This window comes from Lycorma delicatula, chromosome 12 (assembly GCF_047948215.1).
Source record: "Lycorma delicatula isolate Av1 chromosome 12, ASM4794821v1, whole genome shotgun sequence".
NCBI lineage: Eukaryota > Metazoa > Arthropoda > Insecta > Hemiptera > Fulgoridae > Lycorma > Lycorma delicatula.
This window is the reverse complement of record NC_134466.1, coordinates 58,411,786-58,428,045: the sequence shown is the minus strand read 5'-3', so window position 1 is coordinate 58,428,045 and position 16,260 is coordinate 58,411,786. Positions and strand designations below refer to the sequence as shown.

Here is a 16,260-nt window from a genome sequence, read left to right as displayed (position 1 = left end):
TACAACCAGCACCACTGGTGGAGAGTTAAATTACTACATTCTACTTCTTTTCAGGAAGGCGATAAAAAAAAATGAATAAAATAAATTTTATAAAAAATAACTATCCTACTAAAATAATAAACTCCAAATACATAAATATGGTAAATAAACAAGGTGTCCATAATTTAAAATGTGAAGACTGCCGTCTAGAATATATTTTGGTATGACCAACCGATCTTTTTCTATTAGAGCTAAAGAAAATAATAGTATAAAGAAAGAGTATTTAGATAAATCGAATTATGCTAAAACCATTTTATAACAAACATAATTATAGCCCTGATATTTTTATTAAAAAATTAAATTTTTGCAACGATTTTTACGAAACCACCAATCACGAAAAACTATATATTTATAAATTGTTGGTAAGGCTGATTTTTATTTTTGTTATAATAAATTATTTAACCTAACTTTCTACTTTATAAACAAATGTATTTTCTGATGGGAACAAATTATAAAATTTCAAAAAAATAATAGATGTATTTAAAGTTCATATTATTTAATCAAACACATGAAATGGCGTTTAAGGTAAATTAATTAATTATGAAATATTACTACAAAATAATTAACTGTAAAGAAATCACTACTGAAAATAATTTTGAGCATTTACTAATATCTGTATATGTAGAAGGGGTCGCAGATAAATCATATAATTATCTTTTTTTTAATTTATCAACAGAACAAAATTGTTTCTGTAAAACTAAATCTTTTAATTGTAAAATAAATTGATGAGCAACTGATTATATACAATTACCTTTACATAAAGTATGCATCTGAAAGCCTATTTTTTTTTTCTCTTAAAAGGTTATGTTTTTAAGAAGCCTAAAAATTGGACATTACACATTTTATGAGAAAATATTTAGGCATAATAAATTTGATACAATGTAATTTAGTTGCATTCATAACCCTCAATGTGTAGCCAAGCCTTTAAATATTATTATAAAATAAATAAGTATTTGTAGAATCAAGAAGCGATGAGTTAATCCCAAGTTTTCTTAATCCTTTTAAATGTTTTCTCTGAATTTAAAATAACTTGTGGAATATATTTTTTTTTTTTAGTTAAAGGCCTTGTAATCTTTTCTTACAACTCTCTTCCCCTGCCTAAGAGCTGCTGGACACTCTTAAATGTACACTTTTAATGGTTTTTACTTATTGTATTGCACATTTTATGTATTGTAATAATTAAATTAAAAACTCACCGATCACCATTTCTCTCCAATGTAATTTGATGAAAATGAAGATTCTATTTATGATTAAATTCTGGGATAAAAGTCCTCCGTAATTCTGGGATAACAGTACCCCTTCTGACATTGCTGAAAAAGAAAACTTACCAGTTAGTTTACTTATTACAAATAAATATCAAACAAGTCTCTAAGTTGTATTGGTGTAATTTTTTGTTTAATGATATACTGTTGATATATAATTCAATCCACAAATAAATTATAAAATTTATCTTACGCTTTTTGTTATGAAGAAATTTTGTGGATTAAATTATAAGAAGTATAAATTAATTCATCAAGACATCTAAGTTTAGTATGTTGTGCTTTTAATATAATAATATTTGCCTGGGAAATAAGTCACATAAACAGATAGATATAGCTCTATTAAGGGGTCATTAAGAAAGTAGCTATTGCCTCAGCCTAAGAGAGAAATCTAGAATTTTTTCAAAGCAAAGCTTAAAAATGCAATTGTTATTTTTTGAATCTATTTAAGGATAAGGGATTCCAATCAACTCAAGGAGTCTAGTTCACAATAATAATGATGATATTTAATATTTTTATGTCTCTGGAGGGTTCATAACTCAACAGATAATCTGACATGACATATATCTATTCCCAAAAAACGTTGAGCCAATCTTAATAAAAATTCAACATCACAAGTTAGGCTTACCAATGAAAATGAGTATTTTGAGTGTTTTTTTGATGGGTTGTATGCAAAAATTATTGCACATCAGCACGGGAAATCCACCAAACTTTAACTGATATTCAGCCCTGTAATTGGTCCCTTTACTCTGTTCATCACATTACATTAACAGGTTATATATTGTCATCGTAATTTTAAAGAAATCAACTTTATATCTTATCACTTATATGTCGCACGACATATGTAGCACAGAAGTCACAGATCAGGAATTTATCATCTAATCTCACATTCATCCACTAATTCATTCTGTTTAGTGCTGGTAAAAAGCAATTGATGAAAGACGTGGTAATATTGCTATTTCCAACTGTGAGATATGTTTTCTAATTCATTTTTTGTGAGCAAGCATACAGTGAATCTGAATTTTGTGGATGATAATCTCATGTTTAAACTAATATTATGAGGGACATAGTCATGATGCCAGAAAATCAGACAGAAGCGTGCCATGATGATTCAAAGCATGGCACTGGTATTGTTTAACTGAAAAATGATTGTCACAACATTTGGGAAGAAAAGAATTTACTAGTAGAATTCATGGAACATGGGATTGCAGTGATATCAGAATATTATTATGAATTGCAGGAGGTTAAACAAATCAAATGGTGCAGGCTGCTCGCAATGGCTATTATTCTTCTGAATGGAAACGCCTAACCTTACCTTATAGGCCATTCAAAGACTGTAGTTGTCTGTTCAAGTTGGAGATTTTTATTGTTACTCCTAAAGAATGGACTCGGCTCTAATACCATCTCTTTATTAAGATAAAGATTTGTCTGTTAATCAGTATAATAAAACTAACACGGGGTTTGTTGATGGCTACCCTGGTGGTGGATTTCTCAAATCATTGGTATGTTTTCACACCTTCCTAACTCAGCACTACATCATCTTTTGAATATTTTCAACGGTTTATTCAACGAATAAGTCTTCCGCCCGGCTGGTCTGAAGCATTTATTAACAGTACTAAAGCCTGGTAAAAACAAAACCGATCCCTCAAGCTACCGCCCTATTTCTTTAAGAAGCTTGATGTGTAAAATAATGGAGAGGATGGTAAACCGCAAGCTTACATGGTACTTGGAGAAACATGGCTTTCTGTTTTCGGAACAGTGTGGTTTCCGACAAGGACGACCTTTCATTGACCATTTAGTGTCAATGGAAACAGCCACACAAAACGCCTTCCTAAACCGCCAGCATCTCCTTGCTATCTTCTTTGATATAAAAAAGGCGTACGACACGGCCTGGCGACATTGTATTCTTAACACTCTCAAGGGATGGGGAATCAAGGGCCATATGCTTGCTTTTATACGGGTCTTCTTAAATCAAGGAACGGTTCGTGTTCGTGTAGACGATTCACTTTCAGATAGTGTCGTCTTCGAGAATGGAGTACCTCAAGGTAGTGTATTAAGTGCCACCTTATTTTCTGTGGCCATAAACAGTAATACAAATTGTGTACAGGCTCCTGTCTCATGTTCTCTATTTGTTGACGATTTTGTTATTTACATTGCGAGCCGTTCTACGCCCATAGCAGAGCGACTACTACAGAACATTGTATTTCGCCTTGATGCTTGGTCCAGAACTACTGGTTTCACATTTTCATCCGACAAAACGAAATGTGTAGTCTTTTCTCGGCTACGAAACCCTTCTATTCCGCAAGTTTTTCTAAACGGAGAGCTTATTGCTATCTCTCCTTACGTCAAGTTTCTAGGTTTGATTTTTGATAGCCGTCTTACTTGGGTCAAACATATAAAGGAATTAAGGACAAAATGTTGCAAACTTTTATATATGATGCGGGTCCTTAGTAACACCAACTGGGGAGCCGATCTGTTATGTAGGTTACGTTTTTCTATTCCCTTGTTCGTTCCCGTTTAGATTATGGTAGTGTCGCCTACTCTTCAGCTCGTCAAATCGTGCTTAAAATGCTGGATGGTGTACATTATTCTTTTCTTCGGCTTGCCACAGGTGCATTTAGATCAAGCCCTGTCGCAAGCTTACTTGTAGACTGTGGTGAGCCATCAATTTGGGATAGACGAGACCAGCTTTTGTTATCTTATTTTGCGCATCTCAAAGGACAGCCAAATCACCCGGCTTTTGACTCAGTTCTTAGAAATCCTAATTTAAGAAAGTATGAAGACCGTCCACGCTGTACTGCAGCTGTAGGTGTACGTACCCGACGTCTGCTGCAGCATATAAGTGTTGACACTCCGTCGTTCTTCCAGTCATATCCGTGCTTATATCCTCCGTGGAGAATAAACCTTGTAAATTTTACTTTCGACCTTACGACATACGATAAATAATCAACACTACCTGCTGTTTTCCGGCAAATGTTTCAGTTTATCCTCACCAAGACGAACCCAGTCGCGGTGATATACATCGATGGATCGAAACAACACGATACCGTTGGTTGTGCTTTTGTTGTCAATGAAAGAATTTGTTTGTTTGGCTTACCCGGTATTCACCGCTGAACTACTCGCTATAAAGAAAGCTCTAAATATCATTAACCCTAAATATAGAAACATTCTTATTTGCAGTGACTCGTGTGGTGCTCTCCAGGGGTTAGAAAACTTTTATTCCAAACATCCTGTCGTCATTGAAATTTACTATGCAATCGCCGAGTTGAATAATCGCAACACAGAAGTAAGTTTTTGCTGGATCCCTAGCCACGTAGAGATTCCAGGTAATGAACAAGCAGATTATGCTGCCTAAGAAGCGTGTATTCAACCTCCTTTCACCACCCGAGTTACTGCCTCTGATTTTATTAATCGTGTAAAACAATCGCTAAGAGCAAGGTGGCAAAGTGACTGGACGACTACCGCCGATAATAAACTCCGACGGATTAAAGATTCTGTGTTACCATGGTATTCCTCTTGCAGAAAAACTCGTCGTGAAGAAGTAGTCCTCTTCCGATTGAGGATAGGACATACGAGGAGTTAGTGTTATTTTACCTTTTTATTAAAGAAAATTCCGGGCGATGATGGCGTAGGCGTTTTTCGCCCCCGAACAAAAAAAAACCCTACTCTCCCACCTAGACTTTTTTACCGAAAATTTTGGCTCTCTAAGTATTGAGCAGTGAGAGCGTTTCCATCAGGATATTCTGACCGTGGAGCATCAATACCAAGGAAAATGGGTTCCTGGAATGATGGATTTTTATTTAGAGAAATTGATCAAACATCGTACAAGCGAAAACATTTGTCAACATTTAAAAAAAATTCAATTCCAACGATTTAAACTTTTAAAAACTGTAATAATATATTTCAATTTATCTGTATTTGAATAAACAAATAAATGAATTGATTTAAATTATAAATGAATACACATAATAATAACTTTTTGAAATATTGGTTTCACATTGATTATGCATTTATTGGTAAATAAATAATATGCATCTAAAAATGCAATGCATTACACAAAATTTTATAAATTTTGAATCAGCACCCAAAATTTGTTAAAATCGCCATGTACGATTCTAAATATACATATTTTTTTTGTTCTGCTGCGTTTTAAATTAGTTTTTGCGTTTTAAATTAGTATTTTTAATTAGTCATTTACGATACTCACTTTTTATTCAATCCAGATTTGAAACTACGGTTATGGTCATTTTAACTAAAATTTTCTTTAGCGTCCATAATCATTTTCCACTTCAACGTTACATTTGAGTAATCAGCAACCATTTTTTGTCACAGCTTCCATGAATTTAAAAGTAATCCCAGTACAGCACCTACAACTCAAAATCACTTGGTAAAAAGATTAGTAATGCACATAATATGAACTGTTATTTTTTTTTTTTTTTTTTTTTTTTGCGTAGGAGGAGGAAAAAGCTCTCACAGCCACCGTCTGCGCCCGCAACAGACGGTAGTGTCGGGCTCGCACCGACTAAAAAACCTCCCCCTTTATGACATAGGAACTGGACCTAACTAAAAAGCATGAACATGGTTCCCATGCGATACAAAACCATTGAAAAAATCATATCCTATCAATGGGGAAACCTACTGGCACCCTATTAGGGATTGGGATCGTGGACGCGACTTAACTATGTAATAATAAAATAATATCTACGTTGAACCTGAAAAACATACACAGCATATACAAAATTTTACATCTATTTTCATAAAACTTAATTTACACTACTTGTCTAAGTAATTCTAATGTAAAACTAATATAAAACCTGAAACAGAAACATACACAAAAGTACACATAAAAAAATCCCTACAGGAAAGTTCCTATCAGTGGATCCTACTGGGATTTGGGACCTACCACGATTTTATCTGAATATTATACTATCAACTTAAAAACTACACAACTTAATTCTAACATGTAAATTTATAATATTAAACAATAATAACAAAATGTAAAATTTATGTTGAACCTGAAACAGAAACATACACAAAAGTACACATAAAAAAATCCCTACAGAAAAGTTCCTAACAGTGGACCCTACTGGGACTTGGGACCTACCGCGATATTATCTGAATATTATACTATCAACTTAAAAACTACACAACTTAATTCTAACATGTAAATTTATAATATTAAACAATAATAACAAAATGTAAAATTTATGTTGAACCTGAAACAGAAACATACACAAAAGTACACATAAAAAAATCCCTACAGAAAAGTTCCTAACAGTGGACCCTACTGGGACTTGTGACCTACCGCGATATTATCTGAATATTATACTATCAACTTAAAAACTACACAACTTAATTCTAACATGTAAATTTATAATATTAAACAATAATAACAAAATGTAAAATTTATGTTGAACCTGAAACAGAAACATACACAAAAGTACACAAAAAAATCCCTACAGGAAAGTTCCTATCAGTGGACCCTACCGGGACTTGGGACCTACCGCAATATTATCTGAATATTATACTATCAACTTAAAAACTACACAACTTAATTACTAACATGCAAATTTATAATACTAAACAATAATAACAAAAGAAAGTACCTTTAGTAAAAAATTACCCTATAGTAAAAGGAAGTACCACAATGTAAGGAGGGCCACTTACATGGCAGCTCTCCCTTAGATTATTAAATGAACCGTTGAGTTACCTGAAACAAAAGAAAACAACACAAATTCAATTAGCGGTTGTGAAATTAGTTCTGTTTTAGTTATTAAATTCATTTCATTTATGATAGCATTGACCTTTTTATAACAAAAATATTTATTAGCAATGATAAGGTGGTCCATTTTTACTCCTTAAATATTTAGCCTGAGATAGAACTATTTATACAGAGATTTTTTTACAGAAATATTATCGCTAGCTAGGTAGGTACATAATAAAAGCTATACCCTCCACCAGACAAGATAGATACCAAGGACACTGAATGTTTTATGTCCCCCACATCGTTAGATATCCACTGAGAAATCATTGAAAAATACAATTTTAATAGATCAAGGTGTTAGAAAATAAAGGAAAAAAGTGGAGGTTAGAAAGTTGTAATCCGCAGAAGGATTGCTAAACAAGACAACTCTCTCAAAGAAATTCTAAGCCTCTTTTAAGGCAACAGGGATTTCTCTCTTAGAAGATCAGAGCGCTTTTACCAAGAATAGGAGCAAAAAATTATTCTGAATTAAGGTTCATTGATATGTGAACAGATTGTAACAGATCTATACCGCATCCAGGAATGTGTGTTTATGAACCTGTTTGGCCGAGCTAAAATTTTTAGCTAAGAATAATGTTGAATGGTAACAAAAATCGATACAGTATGTCGGTTCTGTACACCACCTGATCCTTTTATTAATTTTTATATTATTTTTTTTCAAATCATACTTAATTTTTTTGTAGAATGAACTGCATCATTTATTTTCTTATTATTTTTTACAATTTTGTATAGGTTTCCACTTGCTTTGATTGCTGTGGTATATAAAATTCATGAAATATTTATTTATGCACCATCTACTTTGTAAGTATATTCTACACGTTTTGACAAAGAGGTGCGAGCATGGTTTCATTAAATTTTCAAACCGCTGTCAGGCAAGAGATTCATTGCCAAAAGAAGCAAAACAATAACGGACTAAACAAAATTTCCATGTCAAAAAAGAAAAAACTTGTGAAACTACTTCTAAATTTTCACACAGTATATCTTCTATTAAAATAATAAGTTAAATGAAGATATCGCTTTGTTTCATCTATCAAAACCCGTTCTCGATCTGTAAACGTAGATAAAATTCATTTCTATTATAATTAAAAGTTTGGAGGTATCTAAGTGAAAAGATGACTGCCACGAGAATAATTTGATTCTTAATTCATTTATTTTACATGATGAAATCTCTCAAAATCAATTGTTTCTCATGGTATTCTTTACATTATAAACAAATAACTGTTGTCTACAAAACGAATAATTTAGTTAAATTATATATTGCATTTCATATTTATTAACAATGTTGAAAAAATCAGCTGATGTACTGTTAACTGATAAATACTCAAAATATTATTAGAAAGGTTTAAAGTATGAATAATAGTCTTCTTGAAATATCATAAGCCAAAAAATGTACATAGTAAGCTTACAAAGTTTCATTGCAGTAACTAACAAAATTCATAAAAATTTGTATATATATAAAATTTACCATTATATGAAATATAAACCACCTAAACACAGTAATTAGATTAAGTTATACTTACCTTATTTATTTCCAGTAATCGGTTTGTGCAGTCAGTACCTTGCACCTTCAGTTTGTATTAAATTATAACTTATTCTTTTTAATTGATTTGTATATATTTTTTTCATTATAAATATTTTCACAACTACATTTATGTTCATATTATTTAAAATTTCAAAATAGATAACATTATAATTTATATTAAAAAAGAGAACTCATTAAAAAAAAATTTTTAATGCAATAAAAATAGAATTTAATACAGACTGAAGATGCAGGGTACTGCGAAAAACAGTCAGTGGAAATAAATATGGCAAGTTTATTTTATCTAATTACTGTGTTTTGGTGGTTTATATTTCAAATAAAATATATATCGAGAAAAATTAAGCATTGACCGGATACTGGCACCTTGATGTGTAACGCTACTAAGTTTCTTCTCTTTATTATACTGATGTTTCCTTTATTTTATTTATATTGTAATTTGCCACACCAAATTTCTGTGTTTCGTTTGCCGTTTAATGCCATATGTACATAAAATTATTAAAAAAGTTAGAAATAAAAGTAACTGCAGTATCAAAAGAGAAAGTTACCTATCGATGATGTAAAATGGGGTCCAAAACATTGCCCTGACCCTCTTTTTTTCTGTTTAGCCTCTGGAACCACCGTAAGATGTTACTTCAGAGGATGATATGTATGGAAATTTAAATGAAGTGCAGTCTTGTTCAGTCTCAGGTCGACCATTCCTAAAATGTGTGGTTAACTGAAACCCTACCATGAAAGAACACTGATATCCACAATCTAGTATTCAAATCCATTTAAAATCTTTACTAGGATTTGAACCTTAGAACTCTCGACTTTGAAATAACTTAACTTGCAATGATGAGTTAACCACTAGACTAGACCGGGTGGGTAATGCCCTGACCCAGGCCTCTGATACAAGGTAAGTGATAGTGTCTGGTTTAAGCCACCGAGTGAGTAGCTCCATTACTAGGTTGCTCTAACTGAAGCTGAACATTACATAAATGGATGGAGTCTTTTAATTAATGCTAGTATTATCGTGAAATATACATGATGTAGTAAAGAATTAGTAGTACCTTAATATTTTACCATTTGGCTACACAGCTTTACATTCATCACCACCGCTAATCCAAGGATCAAATCCATCGAGCAGCTGAAAAATCAATCGATCTGGTACTCTGAAGATATAGGACGCAGGATGAAGTGACAAGTAGACGAGATGTTGAATATAACCTGGTAATCTGTATTGTTTCAAGTCTCATTTTTATTTATAGTTTGTATATTTTTGTAGTGAGGAAGATAATGTTAATTTCACACTTTGATCTTGATCGCACTTTAATTTCACACTTTATTTACACCAATCACTTTATTCCCCCCACAATTTCAAAATGTATAAATGATAAAATAATTACACACTAAAAACCAAGGTCAGTTCATGCCTTTTTAAAATACAAGGCAAATATATTACATATAAAAATTATTAAATTTGGATTACTGTTGTGCTAGATGGATTTTTTCAAATAATCATTCCACTTACCACAAGAAAATGGTAAATTTTGCAAGTAAGTTAATTTTTTTTAATAAAAAAATCAGCGAATAAATGAAATAATTTATTATGGCACCTCTAAAATCAGCTGACCCTGGTTTGGAAAAATTAAACTAACATGCAAGCATGCATCTTCTTTGAAGCAGGTGGCTGAACGCAGATTGGGGAAAGCAAAGGGGTATTCAAAATTTAAAATATTTAAAATAAAAGAAAAAAAATGAAATTTTTAAAACTGTAATTAAATATAAATATGCTCTAATCTTCAGTTTGATTAACACCTACCAAAAAATGTAAGAAAAAGCTTATGTAAAATAATAAATATCAAATAAAAAAAATATATATATAAAAATAAATATATATTATATATCCCACATGAACCAGATTTAAAAGCTGCATTTAATTAAGAAATTGCCTCTATATCTTTACTTATTTTTTAATGATTAATTTTGTCAATGAATTGAATAAAATTTAAATAATTTATAAAAAGGGTAATTTTAAAAACCCACTAATTAATATTTTAAATAAAATTAAAAAAAAAATTTAACTACAAAAAGGAATTTTTATGCGATTAAATTTAAAATTAAAATATAAATTTAAATTATAAAATTAAATTTTTTATGAATTTAAATTGATTTATAAGGAGGACTTCAGCCACTGGTAGCGAAGTGATGAGCTGAAAAGACAAAGAAACATAATAAACATAGAATAACTATAAATATTATGAATAAAATATTTCTAACCCCCCCAACCGAAACCCGATGAACGATATCGGGATGATGAAATACGGGCGCGACGCGGTTCGAATGATTTATGTATTCTGTACTCACGAGAACTATTCATTGCATACAACATAGATATTTACAATGTCAATACGTAATCAAGAATTATAATTAAAAATAATTGTGTATCATATTAGGTACCTGATAAGCCAAGATGTGAATAATACACCCGGAACTGTGCAAGAGCACATCGAATTTCCTACCCGTTAATGAAAAAAATGAAATAATATACACTGAACTCTGTCACAGGATATAAGATTTGCTTCGTGTGAAGCAAGAATCTAAAATAATACACCCTGACCTGTGTCAGAGCATATCAGAGTTCCTACCTGTTAAGCAAAAATCTTAAATAATACACCCTGACCTGTGTCAGAGCATATCAGATTTGCTACCTGTTAAGCAAGAAACTAAAATAATACACGCTGACCTATGCCAAAGCATATCTGCAAATTTGGTATCTGTATAATACACTCTAATATGTGTGTTTTTACAATTGCATAATTTGAAACTGTATTTCTAAAAATGAAACCGAATTAGAAGATTGAACTAGGGAAATATATGAATACTCAGAAGGTTTTTGTTTTATAATTTCAACAGGAAAATGTTATTGATTTGAAGAAATATAACTTAAGGGATTTTTCTATTATTTTCAATATTAAAAATAGAAGATTTTTCAAAGAAATCAATTACTCAGGGTTTTCAATCAATGAATTTACTTGTATTTTCCATATTTCTTTTTTCCCCTTTTGTACTTGTGCAGATGTTGCATTACTATCCAGACCTCTTAATTAAGAATGCATTTTCACAGCATAATATGGCCAATCCCGGTTGGAATTAAAAAAAAAAGTCTATAATTTATATTATTAAGAAAAAAGTAAAGTTGTTAATGAATTACAAATGGAATAAAGTTGTGATCGATGACAATCCAAGTGAAAAGAAGGTATTTAATAAAACAAATACTAAATATAATATTAAAGTTACCTTTATCTGCAGGATTATAGAAAAAATTTAAATCTTATTATTCAATAATCTATAAGGAGGTCTTTTTTCATCAGCAATATGTAATATGTACAAAGAAATTCTATATGGGAACAGCGGCAGGTGCAGAATGATTAATAGCAGGTTACAGGTACTGATTAAATCACTAATTGATGAAATTCTAATTTCGTATAAGAAAAGAGAGGTGTTTGATTTCAGTTTTCACGGTTTGGGAAATGGTTTATAAAAAACACCCATTATAGAAATAAACTAATAATTTCAGTGAATAACCACCAAACAAGATATGGCATATGCTCTAGAAGACTAAAACCAGGGGGTTTATGTATATATTTTGCTCATACAAAAGGTTTAATGTAGTGTATTTTTAAGTTTAATATTCCTGTAAAGGTTATCAAAGGTAGTAGTGATGGGCCTTTTAAATAGATCTAAAATGACTCCTGACGGATACACTGTAATAGTTTCTTGATGGTTCTCTGCAGAAGACCAGTATACTTTAAAATACTGTTTGATGGTGTCAAAAATAGATTTACATAATGTTAGATGGTTATGATGAGATAGAAAATCTTTTTAAATGAATGCCAAAAAATCTGATGATGTTTTATATTCTTAAATTTGTTTATATGTAGATAATCAAAGGAACATTTTAGAATTAATTTTGTTGTTAAATATGATTATTTATTTAAGAAATTACTTAGTATAATTATAAAATAAAAGCAAAGAAAATAAGATGAGAGGCTGTTTTTCATAAACAGATCAAATACGATTGAAAAAAGCCAATACTATGAATTAGCAAATCACAAATTTCTCCTTCTTTAAAAACAAATTGCAGTAAAAATAATAAATTTAAAGAAATTGTATAAACAGGCTGTTAAGTGGTTTATATAATACCCTTTTCCTTAAAATCAATTATATTATAATTTAACCTCTTTGAAGACACATTTCTAATTTAATACTTGAAAATCGATTTATATTACATTTAAATTTAGATGTCCAACTCAAATACAGCAGAATGAATGATATACATGAAATACCCACCACCTAAACTTAAAATTAGTATAATTAGTGTTAGTAAGTTAGTCAATCTCAGTAAAACAATTTTTTACAATAAAACAGTTATTTCTAAGCTACATAAAAAGAACATGCAATTACAAGCTACATAAAAATGCATGAAATTACTAGCTACATTACAAGTACATGCAATTACAAGCTACCTAATTATTTTATGTATATTATTATTACTGTATATGAGCCAACAAAACCATGTAAACATAATTTGTATATGAAATATACGTAATAAAAACATTTATCTCTCTCCAAAGAGGTTAAAGTTACAATATTTAATTAAAAGGTTAGGAAAATAATGCTTATTAATATTTTTGAAAAATTGTATTTATATTACATTAAAAAACCAAGAATTCGCATAAAGAACAAAATTACAGTGTACTACTTGTTATGCAAATAAATGGAACCTTTACAGTATATGGTCATTTGACTACTTGCTTAAAGGCACGGATATAAACTGGGATTGTATTTTTCTTCCTGTATGAAGTTTTACTAAGGCTATACATAATTAAATAAATTCAGTAAAATAATTGTAACCGAAAGGAAAAAGCAGAGTAAAAATTTATTTGAAATAATTGGCTAACCTTTTGATATGAATGTAGTTTCAAGGGAGTATAGGACATCAGTACCTTAACCATCAAAGTACCTAACCTAAGAGAGCTAAGAATTACATAAAAAATATATTAAAGCGTAGACAAAAATTAATTTAGAAGAAAAATGAGTAATTAAAAAAAATTATGCCCTTATTTTTTCTTTCTACCTAGTCACCTGTATAAGCAGAAAAATTAAAAATTTGCACCTGCTTGAAAATAATTAAAGAATACAATTAAACTTTTTTGATTGTATTACATACAGTATTCAGAAATTTGTATGTCTGTTGGGAATTCATTAAACATGGTTATAGATCAAATGAAAACATTGAAAATGGATTAGAATAAGTTTTATTTGGATTAAAGTATTTCTGTTGGTATTTATTGGTGAACTGAAGGAATTAAAATAAATTTAGGAAAAAAATCTGAAATGGATAATTATCTCTATTGGATAATTACACAATGAAACAGCTTCACAAAAGATTTCTTTATCAGCTTACAATCATGAGACCCAGAAATCAATGCAGTTAACTACAACTGACGTCCAGGAAAAATTTAGAAATATAGGAAACAAAAATAAATTTAAAATTACCTTTCATTAAAATGAAAGTTAATTTCTAATTATTATGAACTCTTGAGAAAAAAATGATGAATGTATCTTCAATAATGGAAAATATTTGTAGAAGTGATAATTGGCTTTTATTTCTAGAATATTTTACAGAATTACAGAAAAAAGAAATTGAACAACATAGATGTGAAAATGTGTGGAAGACCAATAAGATTTGGTTCAATGATTTAGTATGAAAGAAGATTCAGATTCTTCTAGTGCGGAGATAACACAATTATTATGATCTGAAAAACCTAAAACAGAATAAGTGTATTTTAAATATGGTATAAAACTGCACACTATTGTTATCCTAATTCAAAATACAAACTTTTCGTTTAATACAGTTTCTTTTTCCTGTTTCAGCACTAATAATTAAAGTATTTGATACATCAAACAATAAAATTTGATAACTCTTGTGAGGTATTCATTGACCTAAGGTATATGTACTTATTTTCAGTAGATAAAAGGTAGCAAAGCGCAAGGATAAAACATGTCTATTCAATACATATAAATTACATTTACTATACAAATAATGTACCTAGATGTAATATAAAAATTATGCAGTTTCTATAAAATTATTGAAAATATTAAGACGTTTTATACTTTTTTCTTGAATAAAATTAATTTTAGTTCGTACATAAAATTTATCAGTAATTAATTTTATAAAAATTTTGCCATATTGATGTATCCATTTCAAAAAAAAAGCTTACATTACTCCTCTTTTTTTGAATAAAACAAATTTAGTAAAATGGAACATTATTATTTATCTAGAATAGATTTTAAAATTGAAAAAATCATTAAAAAACAAAATTTCAGATCATCATATATACTGCAGCAACGTGCTTTAAAAACCACGTTAAATTTTAATTTCTATTAAACTATAAATTAAGAAAAAAATGTTTAATAAACTTTTATATATAAAAATAAAAAAAAATCTATGTTGTATACAATAAAACAAATGTCCCTCACTTTAAAATAATGTCCTAAATTGTGTGGTTTTCCTTTCTAGAAGATTGTTCAATTTACCACATAGACAAGATGTACACACTTAAACGGGTCGAGCTTGACTGAGAGATGTCTTACTTCGTACGACGTTACACGAATAACTAATTGCTTTCTGCGTTTCTGATTGGTCAATCATATCAAGTTGTTTACCCGATCGACTACCTCGTGACTATCTTATACTCCGTCCGACGTTAAAAGAAAGACAAACAACAATTTTGTTACAAGAATTGAATAACAAGTTAATTACTTTTCTGTGTTTCCCATTGGTCAATGGTAATACAGTTGTTTAATCCTTCTAATGAATCTCTCCTGACGTAACTTAATAATTTTCAATATATAATAGCTTTAAAATATTTATTTGAATTTGAAATAAAAAGAAGAAACTAATTTCAAAATGATTTTTTTACTTTAACCTGTATTAAAATATTATTTATTAAAAACAAATTACGTCATCAGAATTGCCGATCTAGTTGAAAATTAACAGAAATTTTTTTGAATAATAATTTACAGAACTTTTGCTTTTTGCACCGGTATATATTTTTTCAGTTATGAAAAGTAAGAATAAAAATTTAAAGAAGGTTTGTTAATTAATATCGGTTAAAATTGTTAAATATAAATTCCATAAATTATCCTTGAAATTTGGTAAATGTAAAATTTCCAGACATAATATTTTTTATTAAGGGGGTATATTAGGTCCGCGTCTTCCCTAACACCGAAGGTTTCACACAAAAATTCTCCCTATATCAATCTTCAATTAGACTATGCACTCAAATCATTTTTGACTGTCTTTAATCGCCAAAAATATTATCCTCCTGCCAACAAAACAAGTATTGACAGCAACAACGACTATTTTGCCCTACAATTCAGTTTACTCAAAGACCCCTTGATTTACTTAAAAATCAAGAAACAAATTTAATAAGCCTCTAATAAAAACATAACCTTCTCTCTTTGCTCTGATCCGCTTTCGGGAGCGAGGTAAATCCCTCATCATAGACAACGACTTGAGGCCTCCTTTTACGTTTCTGATGTCGTCCAGCGTTTTACTAACGACAGATTCTGAAATGACTCTGTCTCTTTGTAATCCGGTACGACAACCA

At 30.1% G+C, this 16,260-nt stretch overlaps 1 long non-coding RNA gene across 1 annotated transcript; it reads left to right on the top strand.

The window, feature by feature from the left end:
• The first annotated feature begins 454 nt into the window (after positions 1–454).
• On the top strand, positions 455–15,550 carry LOC142333141 (uncharacterized). Its single transcript, XR_012758539.1, has 3 exons — positions 455–564; positions 9,680–9,811; positions 15,168–15,550. It is a non-coding gene; the product is annotated as an uncharacterized LOC142333141 (long non-coding RNA).
• The last annotated feature ends 710 nt before the right edge of the window (positions 15,551–16,260 follow it).